Below are 19,365 nucleotides of genomic sequence, written 5' to 3'. Positions count from 1 at the left end.
TCAGTATCAAAAAACAAAAACACTTACTCATTAAAGCTGGCCTAGATTCAAGTGTGCGAGTGGGAGGAGATGTATATTCTACTTCTCACTGAGAGAAGTAGAAAAATATGTGTTTTCATGCTTAGATTGCCATAGTCTTTTATATAATTACAAATGTTTTAGATTCCTTACATATGTAAAACACACCATTTCTGACCACTACCTCAGGGCTGAGTTTCAGGCAGGTTCTCATTCCCTGTGTGAATAAGTCTCTTTGGAACCATTTTCCTGGGTATGATTTTTCTTAGATTGGATCCCTGAATTGAAGAGGCAAGATGCGTGCTCTTCCAGTGTATACAACTTAGAGTTCTGAGTCAAAGGTAGGGCGAGAGAGAGAGAGAGAGAGAGAGAGAGAGAGAGAGAGAGAGAGAGAGAGGGAGGGAGAACATGCAGGGGGTACCAAACTTTTACTGATCCATAACAGTTCTGAAATTCAGGTAGAAATGTAGGGCCACATCCTTGCCCAGGACCCAGTCAGAATCTCTTGAATGATTCACAATGGCTCTTTCGACCTCTTCACACAAGGGTCTAGGATTTACCCTTTGCGACATCCTTCTTTTTCCTTAAGAAATGACCCATATTTACAACTGAGTATCTTCATCTTCTCTTTTTCCTACTTTTAGAAGATCAGTAATCCAAAAGTGGATTCCTTTGAAATTGACTCTTTTCCTTGTAATCTGACCTAACTAAGGGTAAATATTCCTTTAAAAATTGCTATTTTCCAGGCTGGAGATATAGCTCATTTGATAAAGTGCTTGCCTCACATGCACAAGGCCCTGGGTTCAATCCCCAGGACCAAAAAAATAAAACAAACAAAAAAAAATTTGTCACTTTCCTGTGTATCAAATTGTAATCTTCTAAACTACACCAAAGTCATCTTAATGTTTTCTCCCACTAAAAACATTTTTTTATACTTTAGGCAGAATGCTGTACGTAAGATGCCTAGAAGCATTTTGATCAGTTTAAAGGGCCTACAAAGCATTTCATTAAGATTCAGAAAGGGTTTTGTTTTTGTTTTGTTTTATTTTGTCTGGTAGAGACCATCAATGAGGCATAATACCCTTAAGAATTCTAGATTCTACTAAGCAAACGTATTTGGTCTGACCAAAGTCTCACTCAAGATTTCTAAAGTCCAAACTTGAAAGGTTTACTAGTAACCATGCTCTACTAGTAGACCTTAGATAGTATCTCCTTATATTAAGTTTTGATTAATAAAGTTTCATTTTTCCATGGTCAACTCAGTCCAAAAATTTTAAGTGGAAAATTCTAGATATTAATAATTCATAAATTGCATGCTGTTCTGAATAGTATACTGAAACCTTATACCATATAAGTCCATAGTGGTGTGTAGTATCCATTAATCCAGTGTATCCATGATGTATATGCTGCCCACCTGTTAGTCATTTAGTCTCTATTATTTACCCAATCAGTTGTCATAGTTTTGCAGCCCTTGTGTTCAAGTGACTCTTTTTAATTAATAATGACTGCAAAGTACAAAAGTAGTGATGCTGACATTTCAGATAGGCCAAAGAGAAGATGAAATTGTGAAGAGGGGTGTGGAATCTGTGCTATTTTTGCCTTCACATGTCCAATTAAAAACAAAACAAAACAAAACAGTTATAGCCACAGTCTGTGATAAATGCTTCCTTAAGACAGAAAATACATTAAATTTGGTTTCTCCATCTAGGAAAATATATGTTGTGTATAGGTTTTGTGCTGTCTATGGTTTCAGTCTTAGAATGTATTGTTCCTGGCTGGGGTGACTACAGTATTTTCCCAGAAACTTTTCTTCTGTGTAAGAGACTAAGGATGAACCAAACGTTTTCTCCTTTATGTATCTTCAAATTTTTGATTGAAAACTGGAAAAATCATTTTTTTTAAATCATATGCATCTGAAAGCAACATTTTGGCCATTTCAACACTTGACTGAAAAATCTCCTTAGCTCATTATTCAAGTACACTAGACATATTTTTCAATTACCTCATTACTATAAACAACGATGGGACCGAACTTTCTGCTTCTATCTAACAGTGGTCACTTTTTCTTACAGATTGTAATACCAATTTTATCATTGTCCTTGAAGCCCTCACTAGCAACCTAGTTGCTAATGACAAAGACAATTAGGGAAAAATATTGTTAAAATTAGGCACTTGGCTCTTTTATTCAAATTATTTTATATAAATTATTTTTGAGAGTTTATCATCTACAAAGCCACACAGTAAAGACTTTGGAGTGTGAGGAACCATATAGGAGCCCTCAATGAACCTAAATGAACATGCTGTGAGGTAGAAAGTGGTTAAGTGGGAAACACAGAGATGTATAGGTGAAGTCTAAAGTGATGGAGGAGAAAGTTTTATATGTTTTCTGGCTGAATTTAGACCTGATCCTACAGAGACCAGGGACTGAGGAATACAAGACATCAAGGAATTCAATTGAACTAGGCACAGGAGCCTGTTCAAGAAACACCGAACATGGAATGGGAGGTAAAAATGGGGAAGAATGCAGTAAAGATGTGGAGCCAGGTATTTGAATATAGTTTAGTGGGGGGAAGTAGTAATGGCTAGTGATTTTAAGTTTTTTTTTTTTTAAACAAAGGATTGAATCTAGGGGCACTTTGCCACTGAGTCACATCCCCAACCCCTTTTTATTTTTTATTTTGCAACAGAGTTCACTAAGTTGCTCAGGGCTTCACTAAGTTGCTGAAGCTAGCTTTGAACTTGTGATCCTCCTGCCTCAGCCTCTCAAGTGACTGGGATTACAGGCATGTGCCACTATGCCAGGCTGGGATTTTTTTTTTTTAATAGAAATGGAAAAGCATATGAATGTTGTTACTTTGGGTTTTAATTTTTATTATTTTAAAGTTGGCTTTACGAAGAGTCATCTGAAGTGCAGGATCCACTATGAAGAAACAATGGCAGGTCATCAGGGTGGAGCTCTGGAGTTATTACAGAGGCAGTTTTTGATTACCTGTAAGAGAGCATTGGCGGTGGGAATGGAGGGGACCAGGCAGCTTGGAGTATGAATCACGAGATTTCCCTACAATTCATTATCACTTTTTCTTGCTCTATCTCTGTCCGTTTCAAAGAACAACTCTCCAACAGGTAGGATTTTGCTGAAGCTGAGAGCAAATGAATTGTGTGAACTCAACACTCCACCTGCTGTAAAAAACGCAAATATGGACAGCACATTTCAGGATATTTCTTGGATCTTAAAGCTGCTTTAATTAAAAGGATTTATCAGCCAGTTTCATTATTCAGTTGCTTTTGAGTTTTTGACGAGAGCAAGGAGTTGGCGGTTGAAGTCTTCTAGAAAACACTGAAACTTGTTTTTTTTTTAATTTTAATTTTTATTTTTTTTATTGTTGGTTGTTCAAAACATTACATATTTCTTGACATATCATATTCCTCACTTTGATTCAAGTGGGTTATGAACTCCCACCTTCACTCCATACATTACTCAAACTAAAAAGTTTTTTCTCAGCAAAAGAAACAATAAGAGAGGTAAATAGTGAGTCTACACCCTGGGAACACATCTTTACTCCTCACACTTCAGATAGAGCCCTAATATCCAGAGTATACAAAGAACTCAAAAAATTAGACAATAAGAGAACAAACAACCCAATCAACAAATGGGCCAAGGACCTGAACAGACACTTCTCAGAGGAGGACATACAGTCAATCAACAAGTACATGAAAAAATGCTCACCATCTCTAGCTGTCAGAGAAATGCAAATCAAAACCACCCTAAGATACCATCTCACTCCAGTAAGATTGGCAGCCATTATGAAGTCAAACAACAACAAGTGCTGGCGATAATGTGGGGAAAAGTGTACACTTGTTCATTGCTGGTGGGACTGCAAATTGGTGCAGCCAATTTGGAAAGCAGTACAACAACAAGTGCTGGCGATAATGTGGGGAAAAGTGTACACTTGTTCATTGCTGGTGGGACTGCAAATTGGTGCAGCCAATTTGGAAAGCAGTATGGAGATTTCTTGGAAAGCTGGGAATGGAGCCACCATTTGACCCAGCTATTCCCCTTCTTGGTCTATTCCCTAAAGACCTAAAAAGAGCATGCTACAGGGACACTGCTACATCGATGTTCATAGCAGCACAATTCACAATAGCAAGACTGTGGAACCAACCTAGATGCCCTTCAATAGACGAACGGATAAAAAAAAAATGTGGCATTTATACACAATGGAGTATTACTCTGCATTAAAAAATGACAAAATCATAGAATTTACAGTGAAACTTGTTGTTGACTGGGATCAAGATGCAATTGATCATGCTTTTGACTTAGCCTTCAAAATCTCTGTCACTCCCAGAGATGTAAATGGATATATTATGAGGTCACTTAGTTTTGAAGTTAGACAGCTTTGCAATTAGGAATAGCCAAAGGCTAAGAGGGTCTTACCTTAAACATATCTTATAAAAAGGAAATACGTTTATTCCAATGACTTCTTCTTATTGCCAGTTCTTCCCTATATTTAATTATCTTAAATAAAGAAAGTAGACTTTTTGTTCATCATATCCAGGGATAAACAGTGTTTTATCAGTTTATTGGCTTTAGCTTGAGTCCTGCCAACTATTAAAACAAATGTTTGAAAATCAGTTATTCATTTTTAATACCCTTGATCCAGAAACTCTGTACTCAACTTTTTGCTGTAAAACCTAGGTAAAATCTATCTAAAATCTTCCAATGGTAGCAGACTCTTTCTCTCTCTCATATTGGTCTAACACTAAAATAGAAAACCATAATAACATTGCTTTTAATTACGTAATAAAAATAGTAAATTAAATCATCAGCCAAAGGAAGGATTGGCAATTATTTTCTAATTATTATAAATTATTTTCTAGGTTGTCATAAATTAAATGTTTCTACACACAGTACCATTTTTTTTGAAAACACAACATCCAATAATTTTCAAAAAATAATTCGAATACATTTGAAAAAGTAGGCCTGAGTTTAAAAATATTTTATTTTTCCAGAATAGTTATGAATGCATGATACCTTAATGTTAAGTCACACAATCCGCGCACAGGAAGACTAATGTCACATGATTCAGTCATGTGCAGAATCTACAAAATCTGAACTGCAGCAAGTGGAGAGAGTAGAGTTGTCATAGCCAGAAGCCAGGGAGGACCGGAAGAACAGGGGAATGAGGAAGCTGTTCCAGGCTACAAAGGGCCACCTACAAGGATCCGTGATGGTGTTCTATTACACAAAAGTGACAGGGGTTAACAAGTGCATTTTACATTTCAAGACATTCTGAAGGAAAGGATTTGGAACACTCTCACCACAAAGAAATAATCAATATTTGAGAATATGGACAAGGTAAGACTCTTACATTGATCAACATACATGGTCTAAATGTATTGGAACATCAGACTGTAACCAATAAAGATGTATAATTATTAACTACTTATTTAAAAAAAATTAAAAAGATCATAGAAGCCAGTCTGACGGTCCCACCTGTTAAATAGGAGACAATCTGAGAATGAAAATAAATGATAATAATGAATTTCAACACAGTGAATAAAATGAGAATTCATGATTGAAAGAGACCACGAGAGTGAAAACAAGATGTGATCCATGTGTGATCTTGCAATAAACTAAAATGGATTTGTATGTTATTTCTATGAGAAATTTATTGGGATGTTTGGTATCATATGAAAAAGGTCTATAAATTAGATAATAGTATTATGTCAATGCTAGTTGCCCGGCTTAAAAAAGTACATTACTCTGGATAATTTCCTCTGAATAATTGGGAAATACAGACTGAGGTATTAAGGAATGAAGAGATTTTACGTTTACAACTGGATTTAAAATTACTCAGGGAAAGTGGTTTAGGAAAGAGAAACAGTGATCAGGCAATAGCAAGCAGTATGTTCAGGACCAGGGAATCTGAATGAAGAGACTAAGGGTGTTCTTTGTACTGTTCTTGTAATTTCTCTACGAACAACATGTCATATCAAAATCAAAAACAAATTAAAGAGAACTACATTTTTTTGTCAAATTTTACTTACCTGACAGTTAAAATTTGAATATAATTTTTCAAATGGGGTTTTAGTTCTTTTAAAATTATAAATATTCTATATATTCATTTTTTTTTCTCTGGATATATAATTACCTGAGATCAAGATTCATATTTAAGTTATCTGGTACATATTGGAAACTATGTGGACATAGTCTATCAGTGTTCTCTGTAAAAAACAAAGGAGAAAAACATGAAAATCAAGGAAGTACTGGAAATCATCCCAAATGATATTTAAAGAATGATAGAATTTGGAAAATAGAGTCAGAACTGATGCTTACTTGGCTAAGAATCTGGAGCTTGGAAATAAGAAATAAAAATGATCTAAGCCAAGTCACAAAGTATCTAAAACTAAATGAAACAGTACAAGCATGTGTAAGTGACATTTTTTGATGAATGACATTTTAAGAAAAGTAGAAAAGCACACTCTCTTGTAGAAAGTAAGATAGATAAAATGCTTAAGATCTAATTACTCTTGAGAACTACAAGGTACAGCCAGTCACCCTAACTGGCCCTAAGACTGTTCATGCTTCCCCCGCCCCACCCTCGTCGCTTAGTTAAGCATAAATTCATAGATTTCATGGTTAAGAGAGCCTGAGATGAAATGCTGGTTGCCTGCACTTCGTCCTGCCACTTCTTATCGGACCATCTGCTGTCACCTCAAAAAGCCAAGACTGTATAATCTTGGTAAACATACAAACCATTCCTGCATTTAATTTTGGTTGGAAGGAAGACCCCATTATGTGTATTGATTGTGAAGTGTCAGTACCTTCTTTTGATGAATTCTCAGTACCTTATAGCTACTGACTGTCTTTCCATGAGTGCAACATTAAGCCTTAACTGTGTTTACTCCAAACTTCTTACATAAATGCTAAACAAAGTTCATGATCTTAGATGTAAATCTGATTTGCGTGGAAGCCTGCCGACGGGTTTTATTCACCTTCTGGATTTAAGTAGCATTTGTCATCTATGGACCCAAATGTGCTGGAGCTGGCACAGAGCGAGTGATAAGCAGAAGCAAGAATCAGTGTTTGCTGAGTGCCAGTTCAGAACTCCTGAGACTCTCTTGCTTCAAGTCTGGATTGCACGTGGCCTACCATGATAGGGACCTGAGGGATACTGTTTGGAGATAGCCAAAAAAGATCAATGGTTAATAATCACAGCTGAGAGAAAAAGACATTTAGAGAGATTGTACTTCCTTTCAGATCATTAATTGCACATTTTGTTTTGCTCCATCTTGGTGCTACTAATTCTTTAGAAGTCTATGAGATCTACACGTGCAGACTGAAGAAGCTCAGCAAACCTCACATTAGAGTGGGCTACTAAAAAGGAGAGATAAAGAGCAAATCTCGAAACAGACAAAAACAACACATCCCTTAAAATGCAATGGTGATTTTGAAGATGGCAGACTTTTCATCAGAAACTATGGGGACAAACAACAAGGCAAAGATATTCTTAAAAGTGCTGAAAGAAAACAAGGAATTTCCAACCCCGATGCTTACCACAGCCAGTGAAATTTTCCTTTCACTTTAAGAAGTTAGAATCAAAGAAATGAATTAATTATAAAATAAATTTATCAATTAATTCCAGAATGAAGATCAAACAGAAGTTAATAAAATATAAAATGGGCATCAATAAAGAACAACAACAAAAAATAAGGCTAAGAGAAGTAAAATTAATACAATTTAAAAACAAGCCTGAATGATCAAAAAAAGAGTTACAGATTTTTCTGTAATAGGGGGCTAGGGCAATAGCTCAGTGGCAGAGCGCTTGCCTAGAATGCGTGAGGCACTGGGTTCGATCCTCAGCACCACATTAAAAAAAATAAATTAGTAAACAAATAAAGGTATGCTGTCCATCTACAACTACAAAAAATTTTTTTAAAGTAAAAATAAAAATAAATAAAGTAATAGGGATGCTCGGGCGGGTGCTGTGGCACATGCCTGTAATCCCAATGATTCAGGAGGCTGAGGCAGGAGGATCCTGACTTCAAAGCCAGCCTCAGCAATGAGCGAGGCTCTAAGCAACTCAGTGAGGCCCTATCTCTAAATAAAATACAAAATAGGGCTGGGGATGTGGCTCAGTGGTCCAGTGCCCCTGAGTCCAATTCCCAGTACCTGCCCCCCACCCCCCAAATAAAGTAATAGCTGTACAGTGGTAGGACAATTGCCTAGAATGTACGAGGCCCTGAGTTCAATCCTTAACACTGCACAAATAAAGAAACAAATGTAGATTGATAGATAGATATCTAGCTAGATAGAGGGAAGAACAGATGGCATTTAGGGTCGGGATTGAGCTCCATGGTAAAATGCCTGCCTACCATGTTTTAGGTTTTGGGTTTGATCCCCAGAACCCTTGACAAAGTTTCCATCCCTACATATTCTGCAGATATTAAAAGAAAAGTAATTTTATGACAACAAATTTGAGAAATTAGACGAATTATTTCAAAGACACACATTGCCAAAATACATACAAGAAGAAACAAAGTATGAATAGCAGAGAATTCAACTCATTTTCTCTAATGATCCCAGATGCAGAGCACCCATAAAAACTTAAATATTCCAGGTGTGGTAATGCATCCCTGTAAAGGCTCGGGAGACTGAGGCAGAAGGATCACAAGTTTCAAAGCCAGCCTCAGCAACTTAGTGAGATCCTATCTCAAAATAAAAAGAAAAAGAAGAGCTGGAGATGTGGTTCAGTGGTTAACTGTCCTTGGGTTCAATCCCTAATACAACAACAACAACAACAACCCTGAACTATAGTGTATAATATATAATCATATAATATGTAATAGTATAATAATATAATTGTATTACAATATAATTATATTAATATTAACTAATTCAAATGAATACAGTGCATTTTATATCTGTTGTATATACTTGTAGGCTCTGGATCATAGTTTTTAAACCTATTTTAATTCATCTGTGCCAATTTCATTGAAATATTCATGGAATTAAAAACTTGGGACCTAACAGGTTAATAACGTTTTAAATATTAAAAAAAAAACAAACCCTGATCTTCAGAGTCTAAAATGTTTAAGGTGCATATAACATCAAACTTACACAAACTCTTTCAGAAAACAGAGGAAGTCTGTACTCTGTGAATAATTTCAAGAGGCAGGCAGAAGTCTTAGACCAAAACCTGATAAAAATTTTACAAAATAAGAAAACAAGCTCTGAGGAGATATGATACAACCGCGTGGAAAGTACTTCTGCATCCTGACCTGATGCCGTGTAAGCCAGGAATCCAGGTGCTGTAGGTGAGCTTTCAAAAGGCTCTTGGTGACCCCCCCCCCCACCCAGTGGTTTAGAGTGGACTGGATGTAGGGATTCATCTTCATATTCATATCAACTTACCCAAAAGACTGAAGCTAGGTCTTGCTGTGTTCTTGGTCTATCCCTCTTCCTTACCCTCTTGGAGTATTCGATTCAGGAGAAGACTGCTGCCAAGTCCTGAGATTGTCCTGTGCTGAGCAAGAGACTGAACGCCTGCACCCTTCTGTTGCACGGCCCGCGAGGAAGCCAGGGCCACGGGAAAGAGCTTGGTACATCTTCTCACCAGGCTTCAGCCCAAGCAATAGTTGAAATGGCTCCTCAAGAGCAAGCTTATCCCAAACCACCCATCTAAGATGTGCTGACTTCCTGACCCACAAAAAAATTGTGAAAGAAGTGTTGCTTTAAGGTGTTAACTTCTAGGGCAACTTGTCACGATTTAGCTTTAATAAATAAGAGCCAAGAAATTAAGTAAATGAAGATCAGCCATATTATCATTTAATTATAAATACAAAAAGCATATGGCAAGTCCCAAAGATAATTCATGATTTTAAAAACTCTCAAAAACTAGAATAAAAGAAATTTTTCATTTCTTTCTTTCTTTTTGTTAGCTGGGATTGAACCCAAGGGTGTATAATCACTGAGTGACATCCCCAGCCCTTTTTAAATCTTTTTTATTGTGAGGCAGGGCCTTCCTAAATTGCTCAGGGCCTCAATAAATTGCTGAGGCTAGCTTTGAACTTAAGATCTTCCTTCTTCAGCTTCGCGAACAGCTGGTATTACAGGAAGGTGCCACTGTGACCGGCCTGTAAAAGAAAACATTTTCTATTAATAAAGAGCATCTAAGAAAATATAGAACTATCATCATGCTCTGTGGGAAAATACAGAAATATTTTTCTTAGTTTGGGAATGAGGGACATATACTCTATTTCAGTTTGATATTTACTGTAGTCTAAAGCACACACACACACACACACACACACACACACACAAGATATAAAACATGTACAGATAAGAAAGGAAAAAAACACAATATCTTTAACTATCCATAGGATTGTTTACATAGGAAATTTTGTTTCAATTCTAGAGCAAAGTGGAATTTTGGAAGGGTGCAATAAAATGTAAATATTTTTTAAAAATAGTGCTTTCATATTCTAACAACTGACATTTGTAAGAGTTAAACTAAACAATGATTACATTTATAGTTCTGTGAAAAAAAAAAAAAAAACCCTGAAACATTCTAGAACAAAATAATAAAAGGTGTAGAAGAAACCAGGTGTGGGGTTCACACCTATAATTCCCAAAACTCAGGAGGCTGAGGCAGGAGGATATCATGTACAAGGAGAGCCCAGGCAACTTAGTAAGGTATTGTTTCAAAATAAAGAATAAAAATAAAAAGGACTAGGGTTGTATTTCAGTGGCAAAAGACCCAGAGGTTCAATTATCAGTGCAAAATATAAGAACAAATGAAAGAATTAAAAATAAAAAGTAGAAGATATAATTATTAAAAACTATGTAAAATTTCTCCAAGAAATTAAAGAAGGTAGAAGTTAATGGAGTAACAAACTATGTTAGGTTTATGCAGAAATGATTGTATGGATTGATAGAGTTATTATTTGTTTTTTTGTGGGGGAGGGGTACCAGAAATTGAAACCCAGGGTGCTTAACCACTGAGCCACATCCCCTACCCCTTTAAAAAAAAATATTTTGAGACAGGGTTTTGCCAAGTTGCTTAGGGCCTCACTAAGTTGCTGAGGCTGGCTTTGAACTTGGATCATCCTGCCTCAGCCTCCTGAGCTACTGGGATTACAGGTATGCACCACCATGACAGGCTAGATTTATTATTGTTCAGTTACCATTTTTCCCAAAATTCATCTATCAATTCAAGGTTATCACATTCAGAGTACCACTATGCAATTTATAGAAATGGGAATGATTATTTCAAAACTTACATTATAATGCAAATGATCCACAATAGGTAAATCATTAAAATAAATTTGAAAGATTTATAAGAATTATTATAAGGTTACCAAGAGTATGATTTGCACATTAACGTATGCACAAATTAAAGTATACACAGAATAAGGATTTCAGAAATACATGCTTTCATATATGGTCAATTAATTTTTGACAAAGGTGACAAAGCAATTCATTGGGGAAACAAAGGTAATTTCAACAAATAATGTTAGAACCACTGAAGATACATATAAAAATAAATCTTCACTTTATCTTATGCAACAGAGAAACATTAACTCAAAACAGACCATAGACATAAAAGTTAAAAGTAAAAATTTCTAATCAAAGAGCAATGAGAAATCTTTACTAATTTGGAATGTGAGAAGATTTCTTTTTTTTTAAAAAAAAAGAGAGAGTGAGAGGGAAATTTTTTTAATATTTATTTTTTAGTTTTCAGCGGAAACAACATCTTTGCTGTATGTAGAGCTAAGGATCGAACCCGGGCCGCACGCATGCCAGGCGAGCGCACCACCACTTGAGCCACATCCCCAGCCTGAGAAGATTTCTTTTGACACACAAATATATGAGTTAAAAAGACTATATTTAGTTTTATCAAAATTAAAATGCTTGTTTTTTTAAAAAAAGCACTATTTAAAAAGGGGGAAGGCAAGCTATGAAATGGGAGAAATATTCGCAACAAATATATCCGACAACAAACTTGGATTCAGAATATATAAATAACTTACAATTTGATAAGAGAAGGCTTAAACACTCTATAATAAAATGGGGAAAATATTTCATATAAGCAGATGCACATATGTCCATTGACCACGTGAAAACAGTTAGGAATCAAGGTCATTCGAATTAAAACTAGGATGAGATACCTCTAAATATCCAGCACAATGGCTAAGATTTTTAAAAATGCCATGTTTGGCTGAGGGTGTGGACGGTATTTACAAACTGTTAGTAAGAGTGTAACTACTTTGGATAACTGTTGGCAGGTATTTGATAATTTAAGTACAGCATATTCCTTGTAATCCAGCCTTCCTAGTCATAGGCATTTGCCCAAAAGAAATATAACTAAACATCAACATAAATTTATGTATAAAAATACTCATAATGACATTATTCACTATAGACCCAAACTCGTAAATAATCTAAAATTTTGCCACCACAGGAATGATGAGCCAAATTAGTACACCGAGGTTGCCAGGAATGGTCACATGTGCCTGTAATCCCATTGGTCGGGAAGCTGAGGCAGGAGGATGGTAAATTTGAGGCCAGCCTCAGCAAGTTAGTGAGGAACTAAGCAACTTAATGATACCCTGTCTCAAAATGACATTTTTTAAAAAGGGATGGGGATGTGACCCAGTGGTGAAGGGTCCCTGGGTTCAATCCCCAGCATATAAATAAATAAATAAACAAACAAATAAATAAATAAATCAGAAACCAGACCAAAAACTGATGTATAAGTATAGAAAATTAGAATACTAGCTGAAAATAAGTAGGAAAGAAAATTTGTTACACACAGCAAAATAGGTTTCAAAAATATTTTGTGAGTTAAAGGAGCAAGACAGAATAGACTACAAGTGGAATAATTTCGTATAAACTTCTGGAAAATGAACACTGATTTGTAGTGACAAAAAAGATCACTGGTTTCCTGGACTTGGGAGGCAGGGAGTCACCCACACTTCCCAGGAGAAAGAGAACATTTAGATAGGGTGGATGGATTCTGTACCTTGAGGTCGCCATGTTTTCACAAGCACACACTTCTGCTCCAAGTCTTCAAAACACACACTTCAAGTCGATAGTACAAACTTATGCAGCACAGGAGACACATTTCAATAAAATTGATTTAGCAAAAAAAAATTAAAAATTTGATTCCGAACCTTGCACATAGAAAAAAACTAAACCACAGGAATATAACAGAAATATCACTGAAATGAAACATAAAAGCCCTGTGGGACTATTATTATAGAATACACTTCTGTCTAAAGTCACCAGGCACAGGCAATGTCTCAAGTCCTGGGCTGTGCAGAGGCATAGGCAATGTCTCAAGTCCTGGGCTCTGGCAGAACGAGACACAAAACCAGAGAATCTGAAAGTACTTCCAGGCAACTCAACAGCAGGGACTTTTGTGGACCACAACTTCTTGCTCCTTTTCCTCAAATCCTGAATGGGAATTAAGAGTTAGAAATATACAAAGCTATACTGCAACACAGCACTTTTTAACTTATTATTATTTTGGTACCGGGGATTGAACTCAGGGGCACTGGACCACTGAGCCACATCCCCAGTCCTAGTTTGTATTTTATTTAGAGACAGGGTCTCACTGAGTTGCTTAGGGCCTCGCTTTTGCTGAGGCTGGCTTTGAAGTCGGGATCCTCCTGCCTCAGCCTCCTGAGCTGCTGGGATTACAGGAATGCGCCACTTGGCCTGTCAATCAAAACTGGAATCAACACCCTTTACAAGTCTAGAGGAGAGTCTGATTCCCAATTGAGCAGGATGGGCTGATGCCATCCAGAGCTCTTAAAGACTGGCATGATCCAGAGTAACAAGAGGAGGAGACCTTGACTGTCACTGAAGAGGAGGAAGGAGCCGGGGAAATGACAGACATGAGAGAAGCTTCCCGGAGGCAACAACCAGCCTCAGTTTAATTCATACAAGCCGACATTTGAGGCATTATTTTAAAATTCAGTATGTTCCAGAGGAGCATGAACAATGTCATCTTCCATTGGGATCTGGAGTGTGGGCTCTGAACGGCCATTGCTCATGGGGAAAGCCTGCCACTGGTAAATGGGGCTTCTGTCTTGGCTAACTCTTTTATGGACAAAATAAGACCTACTCATCGATTCATTGGGTGGATTCAGCAATGCTCTAGATCAGCTTTATATAGACTTCTCAGAGAGTATAGGCCCAGGGAAACACGGGAGTGCACGATTGCAATAATCCTACCCCACCTGCAGGGCTCCTTTTAACCACCAAGCCTGGGCAGCTTCCCTCCTGATGGTCCCTCCCTGCTGTGGTGACCTCCAGTTTCCTGCAGCCCCTCCCACACCCTCATCAGATGGCTCTGCTTCCTCCTTCACAAATCAAGAAGATTAGAGTCCTGAACTAAGTCGGCCACCTTGCCTATGCCAGCTTCAGAATTTCTGTAACCGAGAGCTTAGCTCTTGTCCCCAATGCCAATTCTGTTATGCTTGAATTCGGGACCCCCAAAGACCACCAGAGACCAAGATTGATGCAAGCAGCAAAGAGGTGTTTATTGCGAGCTAGCTCGGTCCTCCACACGCACACACAGCAACTGGTGACGCTGAGAGGCCCCGAGCCCAGGGTTTGCAGCAGTTTTATACATTCTTTGGAGAGGGCAGGGACCCCCACATACATCATAGCATCCCTTAGCAAATCATCACACACCGCGGGAAAATCAAATAACAACTCTAAAACATGATTAGCACATTCACTGGCGGGAACAAGTTAGGTAGGGGTGATTGGTCAGTGCAAAAGGGGTATTCGTTTGAACTGATGGGTTTAAGCCAAGAGGGGTGTACGTGCTGAACTACATGGTTTCCCAACACGTTTATCAACCACCATAAACTACTGGGGGGTCATCTGGTATCCCAGGTATTTCCCTGTCTCATGCTGATTGGTGGCTGCCAGGGGGCTGCTATGGATCCCCACCTAGCCTGCTTTGGATTAGTTGGTTTGTATTTGATAAGTGTCTCCCTGGAAGAGTAGATGGGGAACAATGAGGGAGGCAGGAGCCCAAGACAAGGGACACCTGGCGCAGCAGATCTCTCCTGTTATTTGTAGATAAACAACTTAGCAGGGTGGGAATGTGCCTAGGAGTGCTCTGTGGGATTTTCCAAGGACAAAGGTCATGTCCCTTTCTTGGACAGGCTTTGCTCTGAGATAGAGGCTGGTTTTTCAATTCAAATATGAGGACATGGTTGAAAAAGAAGTTTTATTGCTTTGCTACCGAAGGAGAAACGCAGGAGACTCCAGTCCTAGAGGCTGTGATTCCGTCCACCAGCAGGCACAGGGGGACTTTAAAGGCTCTATTCAAAGGCTACACTCCAGGTGTGCCCTGACTGGAGGTCCCAGGGAGCCCTGAGGGTGTATTAGGATTCACTTGTTTTTTGGGGATACATTCACTGTCTAGATCCTGTGGCAGACACCTCCTTCTGGTGGAGCACAGATAACTCCAGGTAAGCTTGTTCCCTTCCCCCAGGTTAGAGAGACGTGGAGGGAGAAGAGGAAAAGGAAAAAAAAATGTCCCTTTTAAAAATAAGCCTCCGAGCTATATTCAAAAAGTGAAGTGGACCAGGGTTACTTTTTCTTTACTTACAGGTGAAATCTCTCCCCTCCTCAAAGTGAATTTTTCCCCTCCCTTGTTTTGCTGACTTCCTTTAAGGGCTTGTTCGACATACTATTTCACCTTTCTTTCTAACTCTCCATTTTCTGTTACCACACGATCTTGAACTCACATTCCCCTTGCTTTGAAAGAAAAGTGTGAGAGCTACACCAAAACTGTTCTTAAAGTTATCTTTTGTTGATTATATTTGATGTTTTAAAATATGTGTAGTAGCTGGGCGCAGTAGCGCACACCTGTAATACCAGAGGCTAGGGAGGCTGAGGGAGGAGGATTGTGAGTTCAAAGCCAGCCTCTGCAAAAATGAGATACTAAGCAACTCAGTGAGACCCTGTCTCTAAATAAAATACAAACTAGGGCTGGGGATGGGGCTCAGTGGTCAAGTGCCCCTGAGTTCAGTCCTTAGTGTGTGTGTGTGTGTGTGTGTGTGTGTGTGTGTGTGTATATATATATATATATATATATATATATATATATATAATGTGTAGTAGTAGAAAAGTTGAAATATAGGATAGGGCAGTGGGTGGGGAAAAGATTGCCACTGAAAAAGTAGATCATTACTCACATTGCTCAACAGGAAGGGACACCACGCCAGAGGGTGGCCACAGAGGAAAGGACCTGGGCAGGACTTTTACCATGGTTTCCACCGGAAGGAATGGAAAGGCAAAATAAAATAGGTTTATGATGGGCTGCTTTGAATGATTGATTTCAGTATGCTCTGGGATGCAGGGACTGCCTTGTTTTTCTGGTACTTGGCCCTGGGTGATTCCAAGGAATGCACAGTGAGTTGGAATGTGTAAATTCAGTACAGGAGATGGTTGAGTCTGGCCTTTGGATTAGTTGGTTTGTATTTGATATGTGTCTCCCGGGGCGGGGGTGGGAGGGTCTCTTCTGGGAGAGTAGATGGGGAACAATGAGGGAGGCAGGAGCCCAAGACAAGGTGACTCAGGCATGTGGCCAAGTTTTCCAGAACAAGGTGTCTCCAGGACATGCATGAAGGGTGGATATTAAAGTAGCTAGTTTATAGAAGACATGAATACATGTTTTAGTTAGCTTTTGCATTGCTCTGACCAAAAAAATTGACAAGAATTATTTCGAGGAGAAAAGTATGAAGCTCTGAGCTCATGGCTTCAGAGATTTAGTCCTTGGTCAGTGGATACCATAGCTTTGAATGTAAGGTTGAAGTGGCACCCCCTTTCTCCACAGAAAAGCCCTCTTCACCATGGCTGATTTTAGGACTGTCAGCAAAAGAGTCCAATGTAGATAAACATCCTGTTTTCGTGTCACCCTGTTTACTTGGCCACTGACCGAGAAGATACCAGCACTCCAGGTGCTGGACACCCCCTTACTAGTTTTCACAAACATACCAAGTATAGTACTTTGAAGAAATGTGCGAACAAGGCCTCTGGCCTTGAGCTGGGCTTCACAGAGATGTCTACATTTTTAAGATAAGTTACAAATGGGCTCCATGGTAACAGCTGGCAGGGGAGGAAAGAAAGGGGAGAAGAAGCTCTCCCCTTCTCAGGTGTTGTCCTTGAAGAGTTAACTTGCCCAGAACAGTGAAAGAAAAAGCTGCTTTTATGTGAACTTCTGCAGACTGTGAACTTCTGGGCCCCTCCCCTTACATGTTGGGTATAAAACTCTGAAACTTCCTGAACTTGGGGTTCAGGGGATTGATTGATTACAGCAAAAGCTGTGCCCTCTGAACCTGGCTGCAGCCAAATAAAACTGTTTCCTGCTATCTTCAGTGCCTTGCCTCCTTTGTCCCTACAACAAGGTGTGGCAGGAAATCATGGTGGAAGGGCATGGTGGACAAAAACAGCTCAGGTAATGGCAATCAAGAAGCAGAGAGAGAGTTCTCACCGAGGACAAAATATATACCCTGAAATCACTTCCCAGTGACCCGCCTCCTTCAGCCACACCTTACCTACCTACAGTTATTATCCAGTTAATCCATAACTATGGATTAACCCAGAATTGGTTACAACTCTCAGAATCTAATCATTTCACCTCTGAATGTTCTTGCATCATTTCATATATGAGATTTCAGGGGACACCACATACCTCAACATTACATCAAGCTGCCACGCCAAAATTCTTTTTCTCTTCAAGATGGAAGTTCTGGAAGTAGATTGTATTTAGTATTTGTTCATTTTGCTCACTACTCAGTTTTGTAAATTTATTTTGGGCCCCATAAAGACTTTGCAACTGATGTAAGTGAAGTCAGAATTAGACAGGCAGATAGGAAAGGGTCAGATCCAGAGAATGGAGGAATTGAAATGTTAATTCCTTCAGAACCCTTCCTCCTCCCTATTCAAGATAACCTGCCCCTGCTCCAACCTGTTGCTAAAGTAACCTGGCCCAGGAATTGTCCCTCCCTACAGGATTTATAAAGTTGTTAATTAGTGTGTCCAGGGCTGCTCCATCCTGCCCTTCCCCCATCCACCTGCTTCTCACCTTTTGGCCCTCCCACCGAGCATCTCCTGGACCTAGTCACCTACACAGGAAGGAGAGAGATAAGGGGAAGAGAGCAGAAGAACAAAGGAAGCCTAGGACATATACAAACAGGCAGAATGCCTCCCTTCTTGGGATACCAGGGTACCAGGTGTGGCCCCTTTCTCCCTCCTGGGAGAAGTCTGTGTTACCCCTTTTTAAATAAACCCGGCTTTAGATGCTTGCCTCGGCGTGGTTTTCTAATGTTACACTTCAAAATATGAGGGAGCAGAACTCGTCACCAGTAACCGACAGTATCGTAAGACCCACAATAAGTGCCTAAAAATGTCTCTCCAGTGTTTTCATTGCTCTTATTCACAGCCACTCACTTCATTTAGGTGCTCACCATCTGTTATAAGAGCTCATAAATTTTCTTGTAAATGTGTTCGTGCTTCTTGATTCATCCCTGCAAAATCTATACCCTTCCCTATCTAAGTTTTATTTTATTTTATTTTGGTACTAGGGATTAAATCCAGGGGTGCTTTACCACTGAGGTACATTCCTTACCCTTTTTATTTTATTATTATTTTTTTTTAATTTGGGAAGCTCAATAGCCCAGACTGACCTTGACCTTATGATACTCCTGCCTCAGCCTCCTAAATTGCTAGAACCACAGGCATGTGCCTTGTTCCTGTCTAGTATTCCAAAGCCACATCTCATGTCATTTCATGTTCATTTACAGGGTAGAGAACACACTTCTCAGCCTCTGCTAAAGTCTCTTTCCAATCTCCCTCCACCCATCATCTCAGTTCTATACCCTTAAATAAACTTGGCACTTTAACCACATCAAATTGTTTAAGACTCCAGTGCTGAATCTTGCCTACATGCCTTTACATGGATGGTTAGCTTTGCCCAGAAAGTCACTCAGAGGCCCCTCCACCACTTTAAAATTAAAATTAAAGACTGACTTTAATGATGGCTGCCATTCCTCTCTTCCCACATCATGAGTGAGAAGTTCTGTGCTGACCCTGGGATTAACCATGTCATATGGGAAAGCACAGAGGAGATGATACTCCCCTTGCACCCCCTCCCCTACTCACCCCCTCCCCCCCACCCCCATGCTGACCCAAGGACTTATGAAGAATAATAAATGGCTACTATGTTGAGACACGAATTTCACCTGTGGTTTGTTACACAGCAAAGGCTAACTGAAAATTAATTTTTACATAGACTCAGACCTCTGGAATAGCATGTG

This window comes from Marmota flaviventris, chromosome 14, assembly GCF_047511675.1.
Source record: "Marmota flaviventris isolate mMarFla1 chromosome 14, mMarFla1.hap1, whole genome shotgun sequence".
Lineage (NCBI taxonomy): Eukaryota > Metazoa > Chordata > Mammalia > Rodentia > Sciuridae > Marmota > Marmota flaviventris.
This window is presented reverse-complemented; position numbering follows the sequence as displayed.